The sequence below is a fragment of the Balaenoptera physalus genome, assembly GCF_965194825.1.
Source record: "Balaenoptera physalus genome assembly, chromosome: 19".
NCBI lineage: Eukaryota > Metazoa > Chordata > Mammalia > Artiodactyla > Balaenopteridae > Balaenoptera > Balaenoptera physalus.
Window position 1 is genome coordinate 34462302 of NC_138900.1, and position 27213 is coordinate 34489514.

At 41.8% G+C, this 27213-nt stretch overlaps 1 long non-coding RNA gene across 3 annotated transcripts in view; it reads left to right on the top strand.

Moving 5' to 3' along the window:
* The window catches only part of LOC309648988, a 75116-nt gene that overhangs the window by 23017 nt on the left and 24886 nt on the right, over positions 1-27213 (top strand). Inside the window, exons 2-5 of one of the 3 annotated variants that reach the window (XR_014256893.1) lie at positions 217-306; positions 894-1084; positions 5785-5991; positions 6176-6883. This is a non-coding gene — a long non-coding RNA (uncharacterized lncRNA). The other 2 variants (XR_014256894.1, XR_014256895.1) reach the window with 2 other exon arrangements.

Below are 27213 nucleotides of genomic sequence, written 5' to 3' on the forward strand. Positions count from 1 at the left end.
CTGGCTCCTCAACTTCTTAACTGGGGGGCCTTGGGAAAATGACTTACCCTCTTTGTGCCTCACTTTTCTTATCTGTAAAATGGGACTAATAATTGTACTTAGCTCATAGGGTTGTTATGAAGAATAAATGACTTACGACATGTAAAGTGCTTAGAATAGTGCCCGCACGCTGCTACTCAACAAATCTGAACTACCGTTGTTGTTGTCCCCATCTAGATCGCTTCAGCCATCATTGTCAGCAGCAACCAAGTTGACAATCCACGCTGTGAACCAGTTCTCCTGCTTGGGTGATGTTGGGGTACTGGGGTAAGTCGACTGTCTTTTTTCTCTCTCTCCTTGTCTTCTGACAACAGGCCCTCTTTCCTGGGGGCCTATTCTGTGTAGTTCTAAAGGGGGTGTGGCACCTGCTGGGCCCATGTGACACAGGCCTGACCAATCAGAGAACCTTACTCCTCAGGCCACAGTGATTGACTGGCTTAAGGGGGTCATAGGACCCAAACCAGGCCAGAGTCCTCCCCAGAATTTTGCTGCCAGAATTGTCATGAAAGATGGTTTTCCATCTTCTGAGACCCAAGTTCTAGGATGCTGTAAGCTGGAATCCCTAGAAACCACCTTCTCCAGCTGCATAAAGGAAGCTACAGTAGGAGGAAATGAGGCCATCAGGTCAAGGAAAGTAGAAACAACACATGAAGAGGGGGAGAGAGAATGAAACCCTGAATCCAGCTGTGTAGGTATCCCCGTTTTGCATGTGTGTAAACAGCTGAGCCAGTTGCTGTTTGTACTTAAAGCGTTTGACTTAGGTTTCTTGCAATTGAAAGAGTCCTGATCAATGGCAAGGCTGGCTTGATTGCCTAGGAGGCCTGATCTCATGCTCACAATACTGTCACTCACAGGAACTCATAGCTTCCTCAACAGAGAAGCTACACCAGGAGACGAACGCTGAGGAGGACCAGATGATGAAGGACTCGGAGTCAGAAGCAAGAGTGGCTGGGCTGGAGAATTGGAGTTGGCATGGATTCAGCAGAATATGAACCCTCCTGATGGGCTTGATTTCAGGGTCTCAGAGAAACGAAGAGGAGAACAGGTGAGCATTCCAGGGGAAGGGCAATGCATGAGCTAGAGGCTCAGAGGAGAGAAAACATAGGTTAGAAGAACAGCAGCTAGTTTGGTTTGGATGAAATGTCAGGTAAGTGGGGAAAGGAAACCTGGAGGCAACGAGGCTGGAGAGTTTTGTTGGGGTCAGAGCAGGGAAGGTCTTGAGTTTCAGGTCTAGGGCCTTGGATTTTTATGGGTTAGACAATAGAGAGCCATTGAAGTGTGTGTTTGTTTTTATCTTTTGGAGTGAAGTGGAAAGATTCAGAGCTGTGTAGAGGACAGTTAAGATGGGGAGGAGGAAGTCAGGGAGTTGTCCAGAAGACCAGGTGAGAAATAATGGCCGTCTAGAGTTGGATGATGGCCTAGAATGGATATGGATATCACGGGAGTTTGTTGTTTTTATGTTCAGCAATCATTCTTGCTTCTTCCGGTAAGAATGTCCCCATTTTCCTTGGGGAAACCACTCCTCCTCCAGACTCAGTCTGTATAGTCTGGGTGGGACTGACCTCACACCCAGACCTAGGGTATGGATTGTGACCCTGGCCTAAGCTAACTCATATATCCATCCCGTGATCACAGGAAATGGTTCAAGTATGCCCATTGTCCCAATTTGGGGCAATGAAGGTCAGGCCCACTATTTTTGTGAGTTAGGGAAAGGGAATTCTATTTTCCAGTAGACTTATGGCTGAGAGGAAGTGAGTCTGGAGCTTTGGGGGCCCCCATGAGGCAGAATGGCTCAAGTGGATGACCTTAAGGCAAGTTCCTCTCCATGCCTCAGTTTGCTCATCTAAAAAGTGGACACAATGATGTCTATCTTGTAAGGTTGAACTTTTCTATAAGTGCATGGCACATAGTTGGTGCTCAATAAAGGCTTGCTTTGTTACTGTTATTATTTTTAAAATTATTTATTATTATTTCTCAAGGTATGGAAACATGGAGGAGCATGAGGGGGTGTGTATTAATCAGTCTTCTTTCAGTTGAAAATACAAGAAAACCAAATCAGACTGGCTTAAAAAACCAAAGGAAGTTGTTGGCTCACCTGAGAGTAAAGTCTAAGGGTGCTAATGAATTTCAGGCATGGCTTGATCCAGAGGCTCAAATAATATCACCAGGATACTGTCTATCTCTCCATCTTTTGGCTCTGTTTTCCATGGTATAGGTTCCATTCCAGGCATGCGCTGGAGCCAACTGTAAAACATTCAGGAATTTTGGGCAGTGTTGTTAAATCATTGGTAGCATGAAATTGGCCATGGTGGGAGTATTTATATCATGGAAACTGGCAAATGCTGCAAACCAGGGCTTTCTTTCCTTCTTCTTCTTCTTTTTTCTTTGTGGGAGGAGAGCTAGTTCACAAGCACACAATGGATCCATTCTCCAGAAGTCACTTCCTTTGTAGTGGCAAGAAGTCTGCCCACAACAACTGGTTGACATCCCAGCACCTATGCAACCCCAGTGGGAAGCAAGTACCTCTTTTCCAGGAGTCCCAGAAAATGTCCCAGGGTTGGGTCTCATTGGCCTGGCTTGGATCACATGCCCTTTTGTGAAATAGCAACTGAGGCCAGGGTGCCAGTGCACAGAGTGTACTGATTGGTACCTGTCCTTTCTGGAGCTGGGAGATGGGGTCAGCTCTCCCTCCCCCTGAACCACGTGGACTGAGAATGGGTGGGGATGGTTCCCTACCGTAACAAACAACCACAGAACCCGGTAGCCTGCAACAGGAAATGTTTATTGCTCGCATGTCTGTGGTTTGGCTGGAGGCTCTGCTTCAGGCTGGGCTTATCTGAGGCAGTTAGGTGGGATGCTTCTGTTCCCATTCTCTAGTCTCCTCCTCCTGGAACCAGCTGAGCAGCCCAGAATGTCCTCCTCGGGGTGACAGCAAAGTCACAAGATGAGAAACAGTGATGCCCTCATAAGGCCTAGGCTCGGACTGGACACACCATCAGTTCTGCCTCATTTCATTGCCCAGAGCAAGTCACAGGACTCTGCCCAGATTCCAGGGGTGGGAATATACACTTTGCTTCTTTAAGGAGATAAACTATGAAGTCCGAAGGCGAAGGGTTTTGGTGTGGAGAGGGGAGAAGAATTGGGACCATGGAAACAAATCAGCACCTTCCCTAAAGAAAAGCAGGGCACATTCAGTAGCAGAAAGAGAATGGTTACTGAGTGGGTATAAACAATAGATGTCCACTGAGGGTGCTGGGAGGGAGGGGGATGGATGTGGCTATGCTGGGTGTGTGGGTAGTGGGGAAGGAGGGCCTGCAGGAGAAGAGGCTGGAGTATAATGTAAGGAGTGGAAAAAGGCCTCCTGCCTCTGTGACACCACCATGTGACCCAGATGACCATTCTTGGTCTCCAGACTCAGGGGAGCTGTCTTCATTTTCGTTTCCCCAGGAGCAGATCCTGAGCAAGGGTTTGGGTGCAAGTTAATTTATCTGGGAGGTAATGCCAAGAAACACTGATAGGGGAGCCATGCTGTGCTAGTAAACTGGCTCCCTGGAAAAAAACAAACAAACCCTGATTTCTAGTGTCTGCCAGTTTTCATGGTGTAAATGTTTCCACCATGGTTGATTTCAAGCTACTGGCACGATGTACCTGAATGAGGAGCTGGGAAGAGATGGGAGAATGGGTTCTCATGGGCTGGTCTGAGCTGGCTTCAGCACACTTCTGTAAGTGAGGCAGGGAAGGAAGGTGGCCAGAAGCCAGCTTCCAAGGCGAGCCCCTAGAGCTCAGTGCCACTGGGACGGCTGGAAATGGCGTGAAGCACAGCCCTCTGTGTTACCTCAAGGGGAGAGGGGCTGGGGTAACCACCCACCGACTCCCCGTCCATTGTTCATGGGGACTATTCCCTAGGGGATGGTAATTTGCTGGCACTTCTGGCCGGGGCTCTGGTTGCACAGGGGCTGGAAGTTGCCAGTTGGGCCACAGCGGATGTGGAAATGGTAAGGTCTGCTATGGGGGCCACTGGAGAATCGCCAGCAAAGAATGCAGCATCCTGTTTTTCTTAAGCTACTCTTAATTTTACAATGACTAGGTGAGCTACACTTCCACGGTCATAAAATAGAGGTTTTCCTCTTTGCAAAGCTAATTGACCGCTGAAGGATCTAATTTGGCCTCATTAGCAAGATAACTGCTTTGTGCCTTGGTTTCCTCATCTGTAGAATGGAAATATTAACTACATCGTAGGATTTCTATGAAGGCTAAATGAGATAATACAACCTCTTTAGCATATGTACCCTTCAACATATGGTCCTTAGACAGGTGCCAGTTACTGGTGCATGGGGAGATAAGTATAGCATTAAAAATAAGCATTGAGGGGCTTCCCTGGTGGCGCAGTGGTTGAGAATCTGCCTGCCAATGCAGGGGACGTGGGTTCGAGCCCTGGTCTGGGAAGATCCCACATGCCGCGGAGCAGCTAAGCCCGTGAGCCACAACTACTGAGCCTGCGTGTCTGGAGCCTGTGCTCCGCAACGGGAGAGGCCGTGACAGTGAGAGGCCCACGCACCGCGATGAAGAGTGGCCCCCGCTTGCCGCAACTAGAGAAAGCCCTCGCACAGAAACGAAGACCCAACACAGCCAAAAATAAATAAATAAATGTAAAAAAAAAAAAAAAAAAAAAGGAATAAGCATTGAGAAACTTTGCTAACAATTTGCCAGAGTAATTGTATATCTGTTAACTCTAACAGTTAAAAACCTTGAATTTTGCATTTTTATTAAAAAAATTTCACTTTTCTAAAAAAAAAAAAAAAAGAATGAAGCATCCAACATGCCAGCCTCCAGGGTCCCCTCACCAGCTTCCGGACCCCGTTCTCCCCCAGCATACTACTCCTTCGTTGAAAGAAACATTCCCTGCTTCCCTCGAGCAAGAAATGGAGTAAACATCTTTAACATATTCAATGAAACCATTTTGTTGTTCTCTGGATGTGGAGGTGTTTCTCTGGAATATTTTCAGATGTGTCCCTTCTCTGGGCTTCTGTCTGGCCCTTGATGGGGTGGAAATGGGGTCAATTATATTTATTTCTTGCTTTTTCTTATGCCCTCTTATATTTCCTTCTTGCAGTTGGGGAGTCTGGAGAAAATGCTCTCTGTAGTTTATTTTTTTAAATAGCAAAAATCCATTCATTTATTGGGCACTCACTCATTTTGGTGATTTGCTGCCTGCGGCAGACATGGTGGATGCCCGGCTACTCACAGCTCCCACTTCTGGCTTCTCACCACAGAGAACTGTGCAACTATCTGAGCTCATTCTCTGAGTGCCAGAGGGTGACTGGCCCCACATGGGACGGGCCCAAAGTGTCCCAGGAGCAGCCTTAGTGGAGGACAGCCTTAGTGGAGGATTCAAATGGTGGATGAATCTCTCAGCTTCATTACGCCTTGGGTGGGACACCCCTCAGGCAGGTCCCAGGGGTCTGGTCGGGATGGAACCCGTTTTGCCCACAGCAGTCACCTGCTCAGTAACCCATCTCGTATTGGCTGGCTTCTCCTCTTGCCTCACTTCCCCACGTCCATACTGGGGCTTCCTGGGACCACTTCCCTGATAAGCTGTTTATAGTCGTATTCTTGTCTCAGGCTCTGCTTCGGGGGAACCCATCCTGGGACACAGTGTGTCACCCCTCTTGGCTTCTGAGTGAGACTGATCTGATGGGGTGGGGTGGGAGTTGTGTCTGATGGTGCTTTTTGATTCCCCCCCAGGGCTTGGCACAGTGTGAGGGACTCACCAGGGTTTCAACTTCAAAATCCAAATCCAAGGAGGCACCAGCTAAAGGCTGAAGGGCAGACAGGGACGATGAGGTCTACAGGTGCTGCGTCCTCTTAAATCTACATGCCCAGGCCCCTGTCTCCTGAGCTCCAGACCCAGGCATCCGACCAGATGCCTCCACCTGGGCGGAAGCTCAAAATGTAATTTATCACCCCTCCCCCGCCTCCCCGCCCAGCATGCCTCCTCTCAGGCAACGAAGGCAGACACTGGCGCCATCCCCTCTCGCCCTCGGTCCCACAGGGTCTTGTTTTGGTACTCTGTGCAAACTTCCCAAAGCTCTCCACTTCTCCCCACCTCCCCTGACACCTCTCTGGCCCCTGCCAGCATCACCTCTCATCTCCAGTCTTGTGACCCTGCAATCCCTCCTTCTGAAGCAACCTTGGCCACATTGCTCCCCACTGAAAGGCCTCAGCTGTGGCTCCCCATCTCCGTGAAGAGGAAACTCAAACTCCTAGCTGTGGTCTAACAAGCTCCCCCCCTCCACCCCCGTCCCAGGAGCTGGTCCCTGTCCAACCTCCAGGCCCCAGGCTCTCCCCTCCCCTTAACACCTGGAGGCCCACGCCCACGGGGCAGAAGTGCCTTCAGTTCCTTGGACTCACTTTCTTTCACCTGCTGGCCTAACGCTTGCTTTCTCTCTGCCCCCAACACTTCCTCCCACCTCCCCTGGCCAGCCTCGATTCATCCTTGAGGTTTAGCTTAAATGCCACTTCCATGGAGCGGGTGCCTGTGGATCCCTGGTCTGGGTTACAGGAGCCTGTTTTCTCAGGAACCCCTGTGGTGATGTAATCCCCTGGATTATAACCTGTTGTTTAATCACGTTGCTCTCATGCAAGGTGAACTCTCTTCGAACAGAGGCCGCATCTGATTTGTTCCTGGTCGTGTCCCTGGCCTTTGGGGATGTAGTAGTGTCTGGGGAGTGACTCAGGCAGTGGAAGGGTGACTTTTCTCCGGCCTGGCCCGGAGGAGTGCATCCAGAGAGCTTGGCTTCAGGCTCTCCTGGAGGAGACAACTTTTGCTTGGCGGCCTTTGTGTTCCCCAGGACATCTTATTCAGGTCCTTAACAGGAAGACAGGGGCTCGAGCAACGGAGAGGAGGAGGGAGGGCAGGAGAAGAAAGGAGGCCCTAATCCGTGGCCCAGAAGAAATGAACATCTCCAAGTTTCCCACATCCCTCATCTAAGTAGGTCACACGGAAGAACTCAGAGTTCCTGTCAAAGTTTCAGGCAAAAACAATAACTTGGTTTTGACCTTGCTCTCTTCAAAAAAGCAAGTTGCTGCTGAGCTGCAACATCAAAAAGAATAAATAATTGTTTTTCTTTTTTGTTGTTATGATACGGATCATCTGAGCGGTTAGTGGTAAGCAAGCGGCTTTGATTCGACTCTGGCTCCCCAGCGCTTCAGCCCCTCTTTATGTCAGCAGGCTCCTGTTTCCACCCCAGGACAGCAGAATCCCTTGATTAAATTCATATTTGTTTTAATCTTTCCCTGTGTCTGATCTCGAGCTCAAAGATGGTCAGGAAAAAAAGCTGGCTGCCCCGCTGCGGCCACGGGGAAGGCCCGTGTCAGGCCCCACGCTGTTTGTTCTGTCCAGAGCGATAAGGCAGCCAGCCCGCCGTGCCCTGCCAGGCCCCCTGTGTCAGCCCCAGTTCCCGCACTGCTGGTGGCTGCCGGGATGGCCCACCGAGCTGCCAGGCCGCAGGTGAGGGCGAGGAGGGTGGGGGACCAGGCAGCTGGCAGCACCGGGCACGGTCTGCGATCGGACCCTCATGCTGGACTGGGAGTGCTAGAATTCTCCTTAAACATCTTAAAGCTGAAGACGGTATGGATCTCAGGGGCGCCGAATGGAGTCTCAGTTCATAGCAGGCAACTACCATTTGTCTGTGTTTTACACCCCCCCACCCCTGCACCCCGTCACTTTCATCCCTCCCCCCATTCTGCCAGCATGGAGGCAGCCTTCTCAGCGTGTTGTGTAAACATCCTGAATACATAATGTTGCTTTGTATGTGGATGTGTGTTTCTTTTTTTTTTTTTTTATTGTGGTTAAATACACATAAAATTTACCTTTTTGGCGTACGTAATTTTAATATAGAGAGAAGTACTGTGTTCTGTACGGCGTAGCAGTCAAGAGTACAGGCTCTGGACTCAAACTGCCTGAGTTCAAAACCCCAGCTTTGTCTCTCACTAGCCGTTTGGTGGCTCAATGTCTCCATCTGTGAAATGGGATGGTATATTTGTTCCTACGTCGTAGAACTATCTGGAAGATTAAGTGAGGTAATACGAAGCACTCAGAACACTGCCGGGCATATGCTAAATGCTCAAAAAGTGTTAGTTATTTTCATTATTCTATTTCTCATTTTTTGGTTTTCTATCCCTCAGCCCAATATTGAGAACCACCCATACTGCTGTATGTATATCTGGTTCTTTGCTTTTAATTATATTCCACATTGTGTATTGTCTACATTTTACTTTTTGAGTCCCTGGAGATGGACCCCCAATTGGCAATGTAACAGTGAGCACCTCTTGCAGATCTGCAGGAGGATTTCTCCCTGCAGGAGTGGGGTCAATGCGTCCCAGGTCAGGGTTTGCAAATTTTCTTTCTTTTTTTTTTAAATTTATTTTTTAAAAATTTTATTTTATATTGGAGTATAGTTGATTAGCAATGTTGTGTTCGTTTCAAGTATACAGAAAAGTGATTCAGTTATGCATATACTTGTATCTATTGGCAAATTTTCCATAAAGAGTGAGATAGTAGGTATTTTTGACTTTGTGGTCCATATAGCTCTGTTGCAATTACCCAACTCTGCCATTGTAGCACTAAGGCAGCCATAGGTCATATGTAAGTGAATGTACATGGTTATGTCCTAATAAATATTTATTTACAAAGACAGGGTCTGGCCAGATTTGGCCTGCAAGTTTGTAGACCCCTGAACCAGGTCATGAGTAGACCTAATGTTGCTGAGTCCCTCCGGTTGCTCTCAGATTGGCTACACAGTCTGTTCTCCAGTCAGCAATGCCCATGAGTTCCTGTTCCCCCATGTCCTCCTAACAGAATTCTCCAAGTCATTGATTCAGAGGGCAAGGAGGAGGCAAGGGGGCCCATGCCTCTGCCCTCATCCTCTGGCTAAGACTTTCTTTCACTGTGAGGTTTGGGCTGTTTACATCTGTTGTTTGAGACCTTTCCCTATGAAATTTAAATTAATGTATATCTGGGACATTTGAACCATTGTCACTACCATTTAGTGTGTGCCAGGTGCTGTGCTAAGCACTTTACATGTATTAGCCCCCTTGGTAATCCCAATGACCCTGTGAAGTAGGTACCAGTGGAATTTTCTTTACCAGATGAGGGAACAAAGGCTCAGATAGGTGGAATGACTTGCCCAAGGTCACGTGGCTAGGACAAGGTAGAACCAGCACATGAAACCACATCTGTTTAAAGCCAAGTTGAATTCCACTCTCATCCCTCTCCCTGGGGGTGTGTGGGGAGGGCTGGGCCCAGCAGAGGAAGGTCCAGGAAGTTCAAATGGGGGCTCGTCCATGTAAAGTACTTAGCACAGCCCCTGGCACACAATAAATGGGAGGTAGGAGGGTGCAGAGCAGGAAGGGGAAGGAGCTGATAGGAAACTTGGAGGTGTCTCTGGCTAAGGGGCCTGCTCTGACAGTTCTGATACTCAAGCCTATGGTGGAAAACTCCTCTGTGGAATCAGCAACCTGAGACCCAGGCCTGCGATGAGGGAAGGACTTGGACCAGAAAGGACAGAGGCTCAATCACATGTGCCGTGTTGAGGAGTGAGGGCTGTGTCTGGGCCACCTTGGATCCCCTCTGTGCTTAGTGCTGTGCCTGACATTGAATGGGGAGAAGCAAATAAGTTGCTTGAGCATGAACCAATTAAAAGCAATGTTTTCCAGCCATTTTAAAAAAGTAAATCTTTATTGACGTGTAATGTACATACAGGAAAATACACAGATCATCAGAGTATGATAAATTTTCACGAAGTGAGCATACCCATTAGCACCCAGATCAAGAAATAGAACTGCACCAGCACCCCAGAAACTCCTTTCATGTCCCTTCTCAGCCAGATACCGCCCACTCTCCTGGCTTCTAATAGCATAAGTTTTGCCTGGTTGTGAACTTGAACTTTCTATAAATGGAATCATCAGTGAGCAGTCTTTGGTGCTTGCTTGGTGTCTTTTACTCAACATTATGTTTGAGATTCATCCATTTTGTTGGTTGGGCATAGTTTTAGTTTGCTTATTTTCATTACTGAAGAATTGTATATATATGTGTGTGTGTGTGTGTGTATTTCCTCACTATATATGTGAGACTGTAAACAATACTATATATACTATATATACATAGTCTCACATATATAAATAAATAAATTAGTAATTTAATTTAAATAAATAAATTCAATTGTGATATCTATCTATAGATAGATAGAGATCACAATTAAATTTATCTGTTCCACTGTTGCTGGGAATTTAGGTTGTTTCCCTTTTTGGGGCTATTGTGCATAACGCTTTTATGAACATTCTTACATGGGTCTCTTGGTGGCCACATGCATGAATCTCTGTTGGGTGTATATGTAGGTGTATAATATTTGAGTCCTAGAGGAGCAAATGTTTAGCTCTAGTTAGATGCTGCCAAACAATTTATGTTCCCATCCCAGTGCGTGAGAGTTCCGTTTGCTCTAGACTGCATTAGGGTTGCAACCAGCTGAGTTTTCAGGTGTTCTGAATATCCTTAAGCTTCAATAGCCTGTGGGTTCAAATGAGGTCACCCTAACACATCTAGTGGGCTTTCCCTGACTGGCTAGCTCCTCCCTTCCCGCCTTCCTCCACAGAACCATAGATACTAAAACAGTGCATTTATCAATCACTCCTAATGACAACATTTACTGAGTACTTGCTAGGTATGCGGTACAAGCACTGAACAAGAATTAGTTGATTTAATCCCCACAACAACCCTTTGACGCAGGTACACTTAATATTGGGTTGGCCAAAAAGATCGTTCGGGTTTTTCCGTACCATCTTATGAAAAACCCGAACGGACGTTTTGGCCAACCCAATAGCATCCCATTTTACACATGAGGAGATGGAGACAGAGAGGGGAAATTACTTGTTCAAGGATACACAGCTGGGAAGTGGCCGTGCTGATATTAAACTCCGTGAAGGCTGTCTCCAGAGCCTCTCCCCTTCACCATCAACTCGCACCGCCTAGTAGCTCAATCTTCTCGTGCCATAGCCTCTGGGCCACTACTTCCTCCTCTCCTGGGCCCTCTGCGAAAGCCACGCTCCCCCTGTTCTACTTAGGCAGCTGCCCTCAAGGGTATCCTGTGTCTTCAGGCCACTATCTGGTGCTGGTCTGGGCCCCCCTTCCCTGGACCCCCTTGGCTGCCACCCAGTGAACTGCTGGGCTCATGTTCCACAGGAAATGTGTAGGGAAATCGGCCCCTGGACCGAGTCAGAGGGACCCACAGCAGAGGTGCTTGAGCCCCGGGTGTCTCAGCTCTTGTTGCCACGACCACTGGCTTTGAAGGAGCTTGACTAAGAGCCAGCAGGGTAAGAACCATCATTCCTCTCCCACTCTCAGGTTCAGTTGCCAAGTTTGGCTTACAACAACAGAGTTTTCTTTCCTTCAGGAGGATTTATATTTTCAGGGTCCCAGTTCAGTCTGGGTTCCGGTTTCATACAACAGAAATGGGCAATGAAAAACTTAAGCAGATGAAGAATGGAAGGGAAGAACGTTGGTTGCTCATAGAATCAATAGAAGGTTGGAGTCCTTTGACGTAAAGGGCAGAGCCCAGGAACAAGGGATGTTGTTTCAAAATAGGAAGGACATTGGATCCTGGGTAGGAAGGAGTGGGGAGAGAGAGAGAGAGAGAGAGAGAGAGAGAGAGAGAGAGAGAGACCCTTCTTGTCTCAGGATTTGGCATCTGCCACAAGCCTCTCAGCCTGTTAACAGCCTGAATATGCCCAAACCTGGATCCTGGCTCTCTCCTAGAAAGCCCTTCAGTCCCAACCCTGACCCCATGTAAATTAGCTGGCACAAATAGGAGGTCCAGGAAAGCTGCTGCAGGCCTCCCAATGCACTGCAGGGTACCCTTAGTAAGTCCCATCTTGAGTGATTTTTTTTCACAATAGTGACTTTGCTGCTTGAAACAAAGAATAGCTAAATGAAGGACTCAGTGCTTTTCTGACAATGATTTGTCCAACTGAAGTCACAGCACCATCCAACAGTGAGGAACACGCACAGGGTGGGAGCTACAGGCACGCCTCTGATGAATGGAACTTGGAAATGACTTATGCAATGACTTCTCACCTCTTTATTTCACATTCCAGTCTTAGGATAACATTTGAAACATTAAGGTTGTTTTCAGGAATAGCCAATAAAAGGCTTGTCATGCCCTTGTCACTGTTGGAAGTTTTGTTTTTCTTTATGGAAACCACTTAAATACAAAGTCAATATGGAATAAAAGTGTGAGACATATTGCTGAATATATAAAGTAAGCAGTATTTGATTTAAATGCATTTTAAAAAAAAAATAAATTTATTTATTTATTTATGGCTGTGTTGGGTCTTCGTTTCTGTGTGCAGGCTTTCTCTAGCTGCAGCGAGCGGGGGCCACTCCTCATCGCGGTGCGCGGGCTTCTCATTGTCGTGGCTTCTCCTGTTGTGGAGCACAGGCTCTACACGCGCAGGCTCAGTAGCTGTGGCTCACGGGCCTAGTTGCTCCGCGGCATGTGGGATCTTCCCAGACCAGGGCTCGAACCCGTGTCCTCTGCATTGGCAGGCAGACTCTCAACCACTGCGCCACCGGGGAAGCCCGATTTAAATGCATTTTAAAAATTTAAAGGCAAAAATAGATTGCAGATAGTAGCCCCTGAAATAAGTTTTACAAAGCTGTAAAAAAAAAATCACCATTGGGTGTAACCAAAGTTATTAAAGAAAATGTTCATTTTGACCTTTCATTTTGGCATTTCACTTAGCACTAGAGACAAATTTAAAAATTTATGACAACATTGTAAAGCCACTGGGGCAGCCAAGACTGCCTGAAAATGATTTTGAAATCTAAAACTTTAAAGCTGAACAAAAAGACTGACGAGTGCTTTTTAAAAATGTTGTATGAGAGTAGAATTTAAAGAAACCAAAAGCCCCCCAAATTCTGAAAACAGCTGAGTGAGCTTAAAGTGCTGTCAAACTATTCAATAGTGAAAAAAAAAATCAATCCATGAGATATTAAACAAAAGAGAAAGAAAGGAAAATCAGTGGCTACTTCTGACAATTTGTTGCCTTGACCATTGTTCCATCTGCCAATTCACCTGGAGCTGTAGACGTCTATCAAACAAATGAAGGATGCTGGTGGGTCTTGGGTGCACCCACCTCCCACATACTCCCCTCCCCTCAACGGTGCCAGGTCTGGCTCTGCCCACTGAGCCAGGGCTGGTGTCCCGTCTCTGCCTCTGAATTTTCTGTCAGGATTATTTACTATGTTTGAACATTTATCCTGCTTCTTCTTTAGGAACTGTGTTTCATTGTGGCCAAATAGCCCCAGTTGAGGAGGGAAATCTCTTTATGGAACAATTCTAGCTAATAAATGGAGGAATGAGACAATTAGAAAGTGGTCGTTTCACAACTATCAATGATATAATTGGTTTAGGCAAGCATCATCAATGGATGTTGGAAGCATTAGGTAAAAAGTTGACTGAGAACTGGAGTTTTGCACAATGTCAGGGTACCGACCCTCAAGTCCACTTGCAAAGGGAAATATGTAATTGTATAATGGCAAGATCCGTCTGTTGCTACCTTACCCAGGAATCAAACTGAGCGTCACTAATGCGGGAACTCTGTTGTTTCTCCTGATGGGATGCCGTGATGAAGTATAAGCTTCACCCTTGAGGTGTTCTTGTCAGTGATGTTGGACACGCCTCTATCAACTGTTTAGTCCTAACTCTGATTTATAGAAAATATAGAGAACAGAGGGACAAATTAAATGATACCACAAGGAAACAATCAGATTGACAAATACAGAATGTGCCACATTCCTTAAGATAAAAGGTTTAGTATCTTTAACAAAGTCAATGTCATAGGTTAAAAAAAAAAGACAAAATTAAAGGGATTGTTCTAGACTAAAAAAGACCTAAGAGACATAACAACCAAATTCAAGTATGACCTTTGATTGGGTCCTAGTTTAAACAACCATAAAAGACATTTTCGGAACAAATGAGGATTTGGATATGGACTGGTTATTAGATGCTATTACGGATTTATTATTGGTTTTGTTAGACTAGGTAATGGTATTATGGGAAAATATCCTTATTTTTTGACAATGCAAGCTGAAGTATTACTGTCATGATGTCTGCAATCTACTTTCAAATGGTTCAGCAAAAATACAAAATTTGGTTGAAGCAAATATATTAAATCCAGAGGGATTTTTATGGATGTTCATTTTGCTGTTCTATTTTTCAGTATTTCAAACATGTCTTCATAAAACTTAAAAATAAAAATATGCCAGTGCATATGAAAACCTTTAAATCTCTTAATAGTCTGGTCACAAATAGCAAAAATATAGAGCAGTGACTGATGTAGAAAAAAAAAAGTGGGCTAATGCTATAAAATGCTGACTTTATGGTCCCCACAGCGACAATAAACTGAGGGAGATGTGGGTGGTGAGGCCTGAGAGTGGCGGGGTGACTTTGCCACAGTGCATGAGATCCCCCATGCTGGTGGCCCGCCAGCTCCTATGGGAGCCATTGCTGGGGTTATGCCTACGTTTACAAAATTCATTCAGTACTTTGGCTCCTGCACAAGAAATACACATGTGCCCTTGGAAAGGTAAGTGTGCCCTTGGAAAATCTTTAAAAAAACCTCAGAACCAACAACCCACCAGGCTGGTAAAATCTAGATGGAGTCTACAAATCGTGTCTCACTCTCCCCCATCCTCCTGATTTTACTGTCACCTCTCCTGAGGTTGGGGCAGCCATGGCTTGCCCTTAGATTCAGAAACTGATTCTTGACCTTGGCTGCTAAGAAAGGCCTGTGTGACCTTGAACAAGTTATTTGCCTCCTGGGGGATTAGATTTCTCACCAATAAATAAAGAACAACAAAGTTTGTCTCCCAGGTTTTTTTTTTTTTAAGTGAAATTTACATAACATAAATTAACCATTTTAAAGTGAACAACTCAGTTGCATTTAGTACATTCACAATGTTGTACAGCCATCATCACCATCCATCTGCAAAACTTTTTCATCTTCCCAAATGGAAACTCTGTATCCCTTAAACACCAGCTTCCTATTCTTTCTTTCCCACTGTCCCTAGAAATGACCAATCAGCTTTCTGTCTCTATGGATTTACCTATTCTGGATATTTCATATAAATGGAATCATACAATATGTGCTCTTTTGTGTCTGGTTCTGTCACTTCACATGATATTTTCAAGGTTCATCCATGTTGTAGCATGTGTCAGTGCTTCATTCCTTTTTATAGCTGAATAATATTGTTTGTATATAACATAATTTGCTTATCCATTTGCTTGTCCATTTGCTTGTCAGTGGACATTTGGGTTGTTTATACCCTTTGGCTATTGTGAGTAATGCTGCTATGGACATGAATGTACACGTATTTGAGTTTCTGTTTTCAATTCCTTTGGGTTTATACCCAGGAGTGAAACTGGTCAGTCATATGGTGATTCTATGTTTAATTTTTGAAGAGCTGCCAAATTGTTCTCCACAGTGGCTGAACCATTTTACATTCCCACCAGCAAAGTTTGAGTGTTCTGATTTCCCCAAATCCTCACCAACACTTGTTATTTTCTGTTTTTTTGTTTTGTTTTGTCTGTTTGTTTTTTTAACATAGCTCTCTAGTGAGCGTAAAGTACTGTCTCAGTGTGGTTTTGATTTGCATTTCCCTAATGACTAGTGATGTTGAAACCTTTTTATGTGCTTATTGGCCATTTGTATGTCTTTGGGAAAATGTCTGTTCAAGCCCTTTGTCCATTTTTTTTTTAATTAATTAATTAATTAATATTTATTTTTGGCTGTGTTGGGTCTTCGTTTCTGTGTGAGGGCTTTCTCTAGTTGAGGCGAGCGGGGGCCACTCTTCATCGCGGTGTGCGGGCCTCTCACTATCATGGCCTCTCTTGTTGCAGAGCACAGGCTCCAGACGCGCAGGCTCAGTAGTTGTGGGTCATGGGCCCAGTTGCTCCGCAGCATGTGGGATCTTCCCAGACCAGGGCTCGAACCTGTGTCCCCTGCATTGGCAGGCAGACTCTCAACCACTGCACCAGGGAAGCCCCCTTTGTCCATTTTTGAGTTGGGTTGCTTTCTTTTCTGTTGTTGAGTTGTAGGATTTCCTTGAATATTCTTGATATTAATCTCTTCTCAGATATACAATTTGCAAATAATTTCTCCCCATTTTGTGCTGTCTTTTCACTCTCCTGATAGTGTCCTTTGATGCACAAAAGTTTTTAAATGTGATGAAATTCAGTTTATCTATTGTATTCTTTTGTTGCCTGTGCTTTTGGTGTCATATCTCAGACTCCACTGCCAAATACAAGGTCATAAATATTACCCCTGTGTTTACCATGAGGATTACGATTAATAAATATCCTAACTTTATAACAATTTAGTTTGAGCTGATTTCAAATTAACTTTAACAGCATACACAACCTCTGTTCCTATATGTCTCTGTCCCCTCCCTTTTTTGTTATTATTGTCAAATTTGCATCTTTATACATGTATGCCTATTAACATAGATTTTTAGTTATTGTTTTATGCATTTATATTTTAAATCAGATAGGAAGCAAAAAGAGGAGTTAGAAACAAAAAATATAATAACACTAGCTTTTATATTTACTTATGTAGTTATATTTACTGAGATTCCTTATTTCTTAATGTGGATTTGAGTTACTGACTAGTGTCCTTTCATTTCAGCCTAAAGGACTACCTTTAGCATTTCTTGTAGGTCTGGTCTCCTAGTGACAAACTCCCTCAGCATTTGCTTATCTGGGAATCTCTTAATTTCTCCTTTTTTTTGGATTGACTTTTTATTTATTTATTTTTATTGTGATAAAATATATATAACATAAATTTACCATTATAACCTTTTTAAAGTGTACAGTCCAGAGGGCATTAACTATATTCACAGTGCTGTATAACCATCATCAGTATCTATTGATATTTTCAGAACTTTTTCATCATTTCAAACAGAAACTTTGTACCCATTAAGCAATAACTCTCCATTCCTCCTCCAACCCCTGCTCCAGCCCCTGGTAACCTCTGTTCTTTCTGGCTCTATGAATTTGCCTATTCTAGATTTAAGTGGAATCATGCAATATTTGTCCTTTTTCACCTGGCTTATTTCACTTAGCATAAGGTTTGCAAGGTTCATTCATTTTGTAGCATGTATCAGAATTTCATTCCCTTTTGGCTGAATAATATTTCATTGTATGTATAGATCTCATTTTGTTCATTCATTCATCAGTTGATGGATAATTGAATTAGTTCCACCTTTGGGCTATTGAGAATATTGCCACTACGAATATATTTTTTGAATTTTATTTTATTTTTTATACAGCAGGTTCTTACTAGTTATCTATTTTATACATATGCCACTATGAATATTGATGTACCAAGTATCTGTTTGAGTCCCTGCTTTCAATTATTTTGTGTTATCTATCTAGAAGTGGAATTGCTGGATTATATAGTAATTCTATGTATAACTTTTTGAGGAGCCACTAAACTGTTTCCCTCAGTTGCTGCACCATTTTACATGTCCACCAGCAACGTTTGAGAATTTTCTCTACATCCTCACCAATACTTGTTGTTTCCTCTGTTTTAAATTAAAAAAAAAAAAAGCCATCTTGGTGGGTGTAAAATGGTATTTGGTTTTGATTTGCATTTCCCTAATGACTAGTGTTTTTGAGCATCTTTTTATGTTCTATCGGTCATTTGTATATCTTTTTTGGAGAAATGTCAAGTCCTTTTCCTATTTTTGAATTTGGTTATTGTCTTCTTGTTGAGTTTTGGGTTGGTTTTTTTTTCACTCTCTTGATAGTACTTTTGTTGCACACAAGTTTTACTTTTGGTGAGGTCCATTTTATCTATTTTTTTTCTTTTGTGGCCTGTGCTTTTAGTGTTGTGCTTAAGAAACCATTGCCAAATTCAAGGCCGTAAAGATTTTCTCCTATGCTTCCTTCTAATAGTTTGATAATTTTAGCTCTTAAATTCAGGTCTTTGATCCATTTTGAGTTAATTTTTGTATATGGTATAAGGTAAGGGTCCAACGTCATTCTTTTGCATGGTGGACATACAGTTTTCCCAGCACAATTTATTCAAAAGATGGTCCTTTTCCCATGAATGGTGTTAACACCATTGTCATAACTCAATTGGTTATATACGTGAGGGTTTATTTATGGTCTCCCTATTCTATTCCATTGATTTATATGTCGATCCTATGTCAGTACGACAGTGTTTTGGTTATTGTAGCTATAGTATGTTTTGAAATTGGGAAGGGCAAATTCTCTAACTTTGTTCTTTCTCAAGATTGTTTTGAAAATTTAGGGTCCCTTGAAATACCATATGAATTTTAGGATGGATTTTTCTATTTCTGCAAAAAACACTGTTGGGATTTTGATAGGGATTGCACTGAATCTGTAAACTGATTTGGGTAGTATTGCCATCTTAACAATATTAAGTCTTCTAATCCATGAACACAGGTGTCTTTCCATTTATTAGGACATCTCTATTCTTTCAGCAATGTTTTGTAGCTTTCAGTGTACAAATCTCTCACTTTGTTGGTTAAATTTATTCCAAAGTATTTTTTATTTGCTATTGTAAATGGAATTATTTTATTAATATTTTGATTGTTCATTGCTAGTGTATAGAAATATTGTTTGTGTGTTGATTTTATATCCTGCAACTTTGCTGAATTTGTTTATTAGCTCTAACTTTTTTTTCCCCTCTATAGATTCTTTAGGGTTTCCTATATATAAGATCATGTCATCTGTGAAATAGAGATAATTTTATTTCTTCCTTTCCAACTTGGATGCCCTATAATTCTTTTTCCGGCCTAATTGATCTGGCTAGAACTTCCAATACTGTGTTGCACAGAACGATAAAAGCAGGTCTCTTGTCTTACTCCTGATCTTAGGGGAAATTCTTTCAGTCTTTCACCATTCAATAAGATGTTAGCTGTGGGCTTTTCATACAGTTTTTATCATGTTGAGGCAGTTCTATTTTATTTGAAGGATGTTGGTTTTTGCAAATGCTTTTTCTGCATCAATTGAGATGATATGTTTTTTCTCCTCATTCTATTAATGTGGTATATTACATTAATGGATTTTCTTGTGTTGAGCCATCTGTGCATTCCAGAGATAAATCCCACTTTTTTATGGTGTATGGTTCTTTTAATATGCTGCTGAATTTAGTTTCTTAGTGTTTTGTTTAGGATTTTGCATCTATATACATAAGAGATATTGACCTGCAGTTTTCTTATACTGTCTTTGTCTGGTATCAGAGTAGTTCTGATCTCATAGAATGAGCAGGAATTATTCCTTCCTCTTCAATTTTTTGGGAAGACTTTGAGAAGAATTGGTGTTAATTCTTCTTTAAATGTTTGGTAGAATTCACTAGTGAAGCTGTTTGGTCCTGGGCTTTTCTTTGTTGAGATGTTTTGATAACTAACTCAATCTCCTTACTTGTTATAGATCTGTTCAAATTCTATATTTCTTTTTGAGGCAGTTTTGGTAGTTTGTGTGTTTCTAGGGATTGTCTATTTCATCTAGAGTATTCAATTTGCTGGCATATAATTGTTCATAGTATTCTCTTATAATCTGTTTTCTTTCTGTAAAATAGGTAGTAATGCCCCCACTTTCATTTCTGACTTAGTTGAGTTTTATTTCTTTTTTAGTCATGTAGGTTCATCAATTTTGTTGATCTTTCCAAAGAACCAACTTTTTGTTTAGTTGATTTTCTCTATTGTTTTTCTATTCTCTTTTTAATATATATTTACAGATATATAGATTCTATATATCTCTAATCTAATCTTTATTATTTCCTTCCTTCTGCTAGCTTGAGTTTAATTCATTCTTCTTATTCTAGTCCCATATAGTGTAAAATTGGGTTATTGATTTGAGATCTTTCTTCTTTTTTAATGTATATGTTTACAGCTATAAATTTCCCTCTTAGTACTGCTTTCACTGCATCCCATAAGTTTGGTATTTTGTGTTTTCATTTTCATTTGTCTTAAGGTACATTCTAATTTCCCTGATGATTTCTTCTTCCATCCATTGGCTGTCTAAGAGTTTGTTGTTTAATTTCCACATATTTGTGAATTTTCTGTTATTGATTTCTAGCTTCATTCCATTGTGATTAGAAAAGATACTTTGTGTGATTTAAATCTTTAAAAATTTTTGTTAATTCTTGCTTTGTGAACTAACATTTAGCCTACCCTGGAAAATGTTCCCTGTGCACTTGAAAAGAATGTTTATTCTGTTGTTGTTGGGTGTAGTGTTCTATATATGTCTAATAGGTCTAATTGGTTTATAGTGTTGTTCAAGTCCTTTGTTTCCTTACTGATTTTCTGTCTGGGTGTTCCATCCTTTATTTATTTATTTTTAATATTTATTTATTTGGCTGCATCGGATCTTAGTTGTGGGTCTTAGTTGTGGCATGTGGGATCTTTGTTGTGGCATGTGGGATCTTTCATTGTGGTGTGCGGGCTTCTCTCTAGTTGTGGCATGTGGGCTCAGTAGTTGCAGTGTGTGGGCTCTAGAGTGTGCAGGCTTAGTTGCCCTGTGGCATGTGGGCTCTTAGTTCCCTGACCAGGGATCGAACCCGCATCTCCACATTGGAAGATGGATTCTTAACTACTGGAACACCAGGGAAGTCCCTCTATCCTTTATTAAAATTGGGGTACTGAAGTTACCAATTGGGGTATTGTAGAACTGTATACTTCTCTCTTCAATTCTGTCAATTTTTGCTTTATCTTTTTGGGTCTTTTTTGTTAGGTTCATGTAGGTTTATAATTGTTCTATTTTCTTGCTGAATTAAAACTTTTATCAGTATATACTGTCCTTATGTCTCTTGTAACTTTTTTGACTTAGAGTCCATTTTGTCTGACAATAACATAGCCACCTCAGCTCTCTTTTGGTTACTATTTGCATGGAATATCTTTTTCCATTCTTTTACTTTCAATCTCTTTGTGTTGTTATATCTAAAATGAGTCTCTTGTAAACAACATATAGATGGATCCAATCTATATCCAGAGATTAAGATCCAGATTTAAATCCAATCTGCCAAGCTCTGCCTTTTAATAGAAGAGTTTAAACCATTTACATTTAATGCAATTACTGATAAAGAAGCATTTACATCTACCATTTAGCTATTTTTCAATGTGTTTTATGTTGTTTTGTTCTTCATTCCTCCATTATTGCTTTTTTTTGGGTATTTAGTTTATTTTTTGGTAGTAAACCATTTTGATTCCCTTCTTTCCTTTTCTCTACACATTTTATTTATTTTATTAGCTACTACTTTTGGGATTACAATTAGCATCTTTTAAGCTTATTAACAAGCTGGTTTGAACAGTGCTAACTTTTAGTCTCAAAAGTATACACACTCTGTTTCTGTATATACCTGTTCCTCATTTTAAATTTTGTTATTGTCACAGAATACATCTTTATATATGTTTTTCCACTGACATAGGTTTATAATTGTTGTTTTGTGTGTTTTCCTTTTATATCACGTGGGAAAAAAAGTTACAAACCAAAAGTACAATAACATTTGACTTTTATATTTACATACATAGTTACCTATACCAGTGTTACTTATTTTTTCTTATGGCTTTAATTATGGTCTCATGTCCTTTCATTTTAGACTGAAGGACTTCCTGTAGCATTTCTAATATGGCAAATCTATTGATAACTCCCTCGGATTTTATTTCTATGGAGATGTCTTGATTTTTTCCTTCATTCTTGAGGGACAGTTTTGCTGGATATAAAAATCTTGGTTGACACATTTTTTTTCTTCCAGCACTTTAAATATGTCATTCCACTGTCCTCTGGCCTCCATGGTTTCAGATCAGAAATCAAGTGTTAACCTTATTGAGGATCCCTTGTGCTTGTCACAAGTTGCTTCTTCCTTGCTGCTATCAAATTTTCTCTTTGCTTTGGGTTTCAACAGTTTGATTATAATATGTCTTGTGGATCTTTTTTGACTGTATCTTACTTGGAGTTTATTGAGCTTTTTGGTGGTATATATGCATGTCTTTCATCAGATTTGGGAAGTTTCTGGCCATTATTTCTTCAAATACTTTTTATGTGCCTTTCTTTTTTTCTTCTCTATCTGAGACTCCTGTAATGTGCATGTTGGTATGCTTGATGATATATCACAGCTCCCTCAGGTTCTTTTCATTTTTCTCTTTCTTTCTTTTTTTCCTTTGTACTCAGATTGGATAATTTCAATTGTCTTATCTTTGAGTTTGCTGATTCTTCCATATGCCTGCTCAACTCTGCTGTTGAATTCCTCTTGTACTTTTCATTTCAGCTCTTTTTACTTTTCAGGTCCAGAATTTCTATTTAGTTCCTTTTTGTAGTTTATCTTTTTACTGATATTCTCATTTTGATCATACATTGTTTTCCTGATTTTCTTTAGTTTTTTTGTCCATGATATCCTTTTACTCATAGTTGATTTAATATTATTGACTAGTAATTACAATGTCTGGGCTTCCTCAAGGTTGGTTTCTATCAAATTCTTTTTTCCTGCCAACGGGCCATACTTTACTCTTTCTTTGTATGTTTTGTAAATTTTTGTTGAGAACTGGACATTCTGAATATTATACTGTGGTACACCTGGAAATCTAATTTTCCCACTCCTCAGGGATTGCTGATTTTTACTAGTTTACTGGAGCCATCACTTTTGTTTTATTTGTGATATTTCCAAACTAGCTTGGCAAAATGTGTTCCTTGTTGTGCATGGTCACAGAAGTTTCTGTTCCATTATCTATGTCAGCCAATGAGCTGACAAAGATTTCCTTAACATCTGACTGCAAAAATGGAAAAAAGAAAGATTATATCTCTAAACCTACAATAGGTCTTCCCCATAGGCACTGAAACTAAGAGGGTCAAAGCAAAAGCAAATATCTGTGCTGGTCCCTCAGGAATCTACCAGACTGACCAAAATGCCCTACCCCCAACTTCTGGAGAATAAGGACCACACTGCTCATCCTGGCACCAGTCAGATGCTCCAGGAATGTGAGCCAGTATCCCCACAGTATGGCAGGGCTTTGTGATGGAGGATGGTAGGTATTTTATACATGCTGGCCTCTTACCGAAGAGCAATAGCCTCTCCCTTCATCAAGCAGGCCCTGGCTTTTATAAGTGTCCCTTCAGGACTCCGAGGTCTGAGGTAGTTACCTTTGACAGTTTTTTCCCTCAGTTTACTGGTTGTTTGGCTTAAGGACTGAGCCCTAGTGCTTCCTCCTCTGCCACTTTGCATGGTATCACTGTGGTTTCTCCATTTTTGAAGGAAAATTTTGCTGGATATAAAATTCTTGGTTGACAGTTTTCTTCCAACACTTTAAATGTATCATTTCACTGTCTCCTGGCCTCCATAGTTTCTGATGAGAAATCAAGTGTTCATCTTGTTGAAGGTCACTTGTGCTTGTCACAAGTTGCTTCTCCCTTGCTGCTTTCAAAATTCTTTGTCTTTGGGTTTCAACAGTTTGATTATAATATGTCTTGTTGTGGACCTTTTTGACTGTTCATTGGAATTCACTGAGCTTCTTGGATGTGTATATTCGTGTCTTTCATCAGATTTGAGAAATTTGTGGCCATTATTTTTTCAAATATTTTTTCAAATATTCTTTCCATCCTCTTTCTTCATCTGAGACTTTTATGATGTGCATTTTGGTATGCTTGATTGTATACCTTCAGGTTCTGTTAATTCTTCTTTCTATTTCTCAAACTGTGTATTAATCTGTTCACTGCCATAACAGAATACCATACAGTAGGTGGCTTAAACAACAAACATTTCTTTCTCACAGTTCTGGAGGCTGAGAAGTCCAAGATCAAGGTACCAGCAAGGAATATTTCATTCTGAGGCCTTTTCTTTGGCTTGTAGGTGGCCACCTTTTCACTGTGTGCTCACATAATCTCTTCTTTGTGTGCATGTGGAGAGAAAGATCTCCCTCTCCTTATAAGGACACAAATTCTATCAGATTAGAGTTCCACCCTTATGACCACATTTAATCTCAATTACCTCCTAAGGCCCTATCTCCAAATACAGTGTCATTAAGGGTTAGGGTTTCAACATAAGAAATTTGGGGGGGACACAATTTATTCCATAGTAGCCTGGATAATTTTGATTGTCTTATCTTCAAGTTTGCTGATTCCTTCATCTGTCTGATCCAATCTGCTGTTGAATCTCTCTAGTGAAGTTTTCACTTCAGCTATTGTACTTTTCAGCTCCAGAATTTCTATTTGGTTTCTTTTTAATATTTTCTATCTCTTTATCGATATTCTCTATTTGTTCATATATCGTTCTTCTGGTTTTCTTTAGTTCTTGGTCCATGGTTTCCTTTAGCTCATTGAGCATATTTAAAATAGTTGACTTAAAGTCTTTCTCTAGTAAGTCTAATATCTGGGCTTCCTCAGGGACAGTTTCTGGCAATATCTTTTCTTTTCCCCTGTGCATGGGCCATACTTTCCTGTCTCTTTGTATGACTTGTATTTTGTTGTTGTTGTTGTTGTTAAAAGTGGACATTTTGAATATTATAATATGGTAACTCTTGAAATCGGATTCTCCCCAGGGATTGCTATTGTTGACTTTTGTGGGCTGCAGCCATAGTTCGTTTAATGACTTTTCCAAACTACTTTTGCAAATACTGTATTCCTTGTTATGTGTGGTCACTGAAGTTTCTGTTCCTTTATCTCAGAGGTTAACCAGTGACCTGGAAGATTTCCATAAATGCCTGGAGCAAAAAAGAAGAAATATACTCTTCTGGTGTTTGCAGATTGGCTCTAAGCTGGGTTACTCCTTCAATGCTATGCCAGGTATACACAGTTCTGCCTTAGCTTTCACGTCCTGTTTGTGCAGATCCCAAAGATCAGCCAATGGTGGAAGCCTCGAATCCTATCAGATCTTTTCTGAGTATCCAGCCATGGGCATGCACGTTGCACTCCAGATTCCCTGGTATATGTGATAGTCCTTTGAAATCCGTATTGCCCCAAGAATGTTTCTCCTTAGCTTCTTCCTTCCCAGACTTATGCATCTGTCTACTGCTTGCTTGTCTGTCCCACCCAGGTGGCTATAGGTAATGTAATGCCTTCTACAGATGCCACATAGAAAGCCACTCCAGTCTGAGGGAGACAAACAAAGGTCAGCTTCTGTTCTAATCCCTCAGGGAACTTCCAGACAAGTCAAAACACACCATTACAACTTTTTGAGAGCAAGTTCTGTATTGCCCTCCAGCTCCAGCAAGCCACCCCAGGAATGCAGACTGCCATCCCCATGGCTGCCACTGATCTAGAGAATGGGAGATGATAGGCAGGTAAGCAAAATGCTATACATTTTCTTATTAAAATTTAGCAGACTATTTATTAAGCACTCCCCTAGTTGCCATAATTTTTTTTTTTTTTTGCCAGTTTAATGATTGCTTCTTTAGAGTTCCTTACTCCTCCATTTCTGTAACATTACTCAACCTTTCCCGGGTTTTTTAAAAAAAATTTATTATTGAAAAACTTAAGTATACACAAAAGTGGGGAGGGTATTTTAATGGATTCCTATGAATTTATCAACTAGTATCAAAAATTATCAACTCATGGCCAACTTCGTTTCATCTATACCACCAGCCATTGATTGAGAACTTACTAAGTGCTGTGCTCAGAGCACTTCATGCATTATCTTATTTCATTTTCACAATACTCTATGAGGTAGGGATTAATATCCCCATTTCACAGATGAAGAACTGGAAACTGAGGGGTTTAGTAATTTTATCAAGATCATATGCAGCTTCCTGCAACCAGGACTTGAACTTGTATCTATCTGGGATCAGAATCATGGCTTAAGCTGGTTCCCCAATCACCTTTCCTGGGAAGCTCATTTGATGCTGACAGCAACCTGAGAGGCAGGTGTGGTGGACATGGCTAATGTTCATTCAAATCCACTTCTTATCTGCTTCTTGGTAGACAGGATTATGATTCCAAAACTTTGTGAAATTAGGCAGGATCCTGTGGCAAGTTCTGCCCAATGAAATGTAGGCAGAAGTGACATGTGTCATTACCAAGCTGAAACATTTAACTGCTGGTGCTTTACTCTCTAGCCTTCTCTACACCTCCTGCAGAGAACTCTGAAGACTTGTCTTGAGATGCTGGTTGCAGGTTGTAGATTAGGGAATCTTTGTTGCCCTGGGTCCCTGAGGGATGAGTACTGCAGTAGAGCACAGTTCTTTGCTGACAACACACATATAATGTGTACAAGAAATAAACCTTGGTTGTGGCAAACCACTGAAATTTTGGGTTTGTTCATCAGTGCAGCACCACCTAGCCTATCCTGACTAGTAAAACAGGCAGTGCTATAATTCCTTTATACAGAAGGAAACTGAGACACAGGAGGTTGCCCATCTTAGATTCTTTCCTACTGTCTTCTGACAGCATGACAGCTTTCTGAAAGGGGCTGACTTGACATGGGGGGATCCTCATGTGATGTCAGAAGGATCCTTTTTTACAGAATAACTCTTTCTTATCCCATAGTTCCTACTATTAGGTCACATTTTCATAGCATCATTTCCTGTAATAATGCAGATCCACTCACTGTGGAGATGGATAACTGGTGGTGTGTGGGTGCAGCCTATCAGAGATTTCTCTGATTGTCACCATGATTTTAGAAGATGGGGCTTTTCTGGCAATGTTTTTTATGAGAAGAGGGAGCATGAGTATGGCCTGATGGTACTGTGCATGGTTTCAGGTCTGGGAGACCCAAGTTTGAGTCCCACTTACTAGCTCTATGACCTCAGGTAAACCAGTTAATCTTTAAGCCTCAATTTTCTCAGCTCTAAAATGAGGCCAGTAAGAAAGAGGTTGTATTTAATTAGTTAAACCATGCAAAACACCTGACATGTAACTGAAATATAGCAAGCCACAATAGTCACTATTATTAGGGGAAGACTGTGGAAGTTTGATTGCCAGGATTTTGGTCTAGTAGGTGAGTTAAGAGCAGGAGAATGCTTTAGGAAGATCCAGCTAGTGGCCTTGCACAGGGTGAAGGAGGGCAGAGGACGGGGATCAGTTGCAAAGCAGTTGTAGTAATGCAAGAGGTTGTCAATGTAGATTCAGGGCAGTGGAGGGACAGTGGGTGTGAAAGGGAAGGACA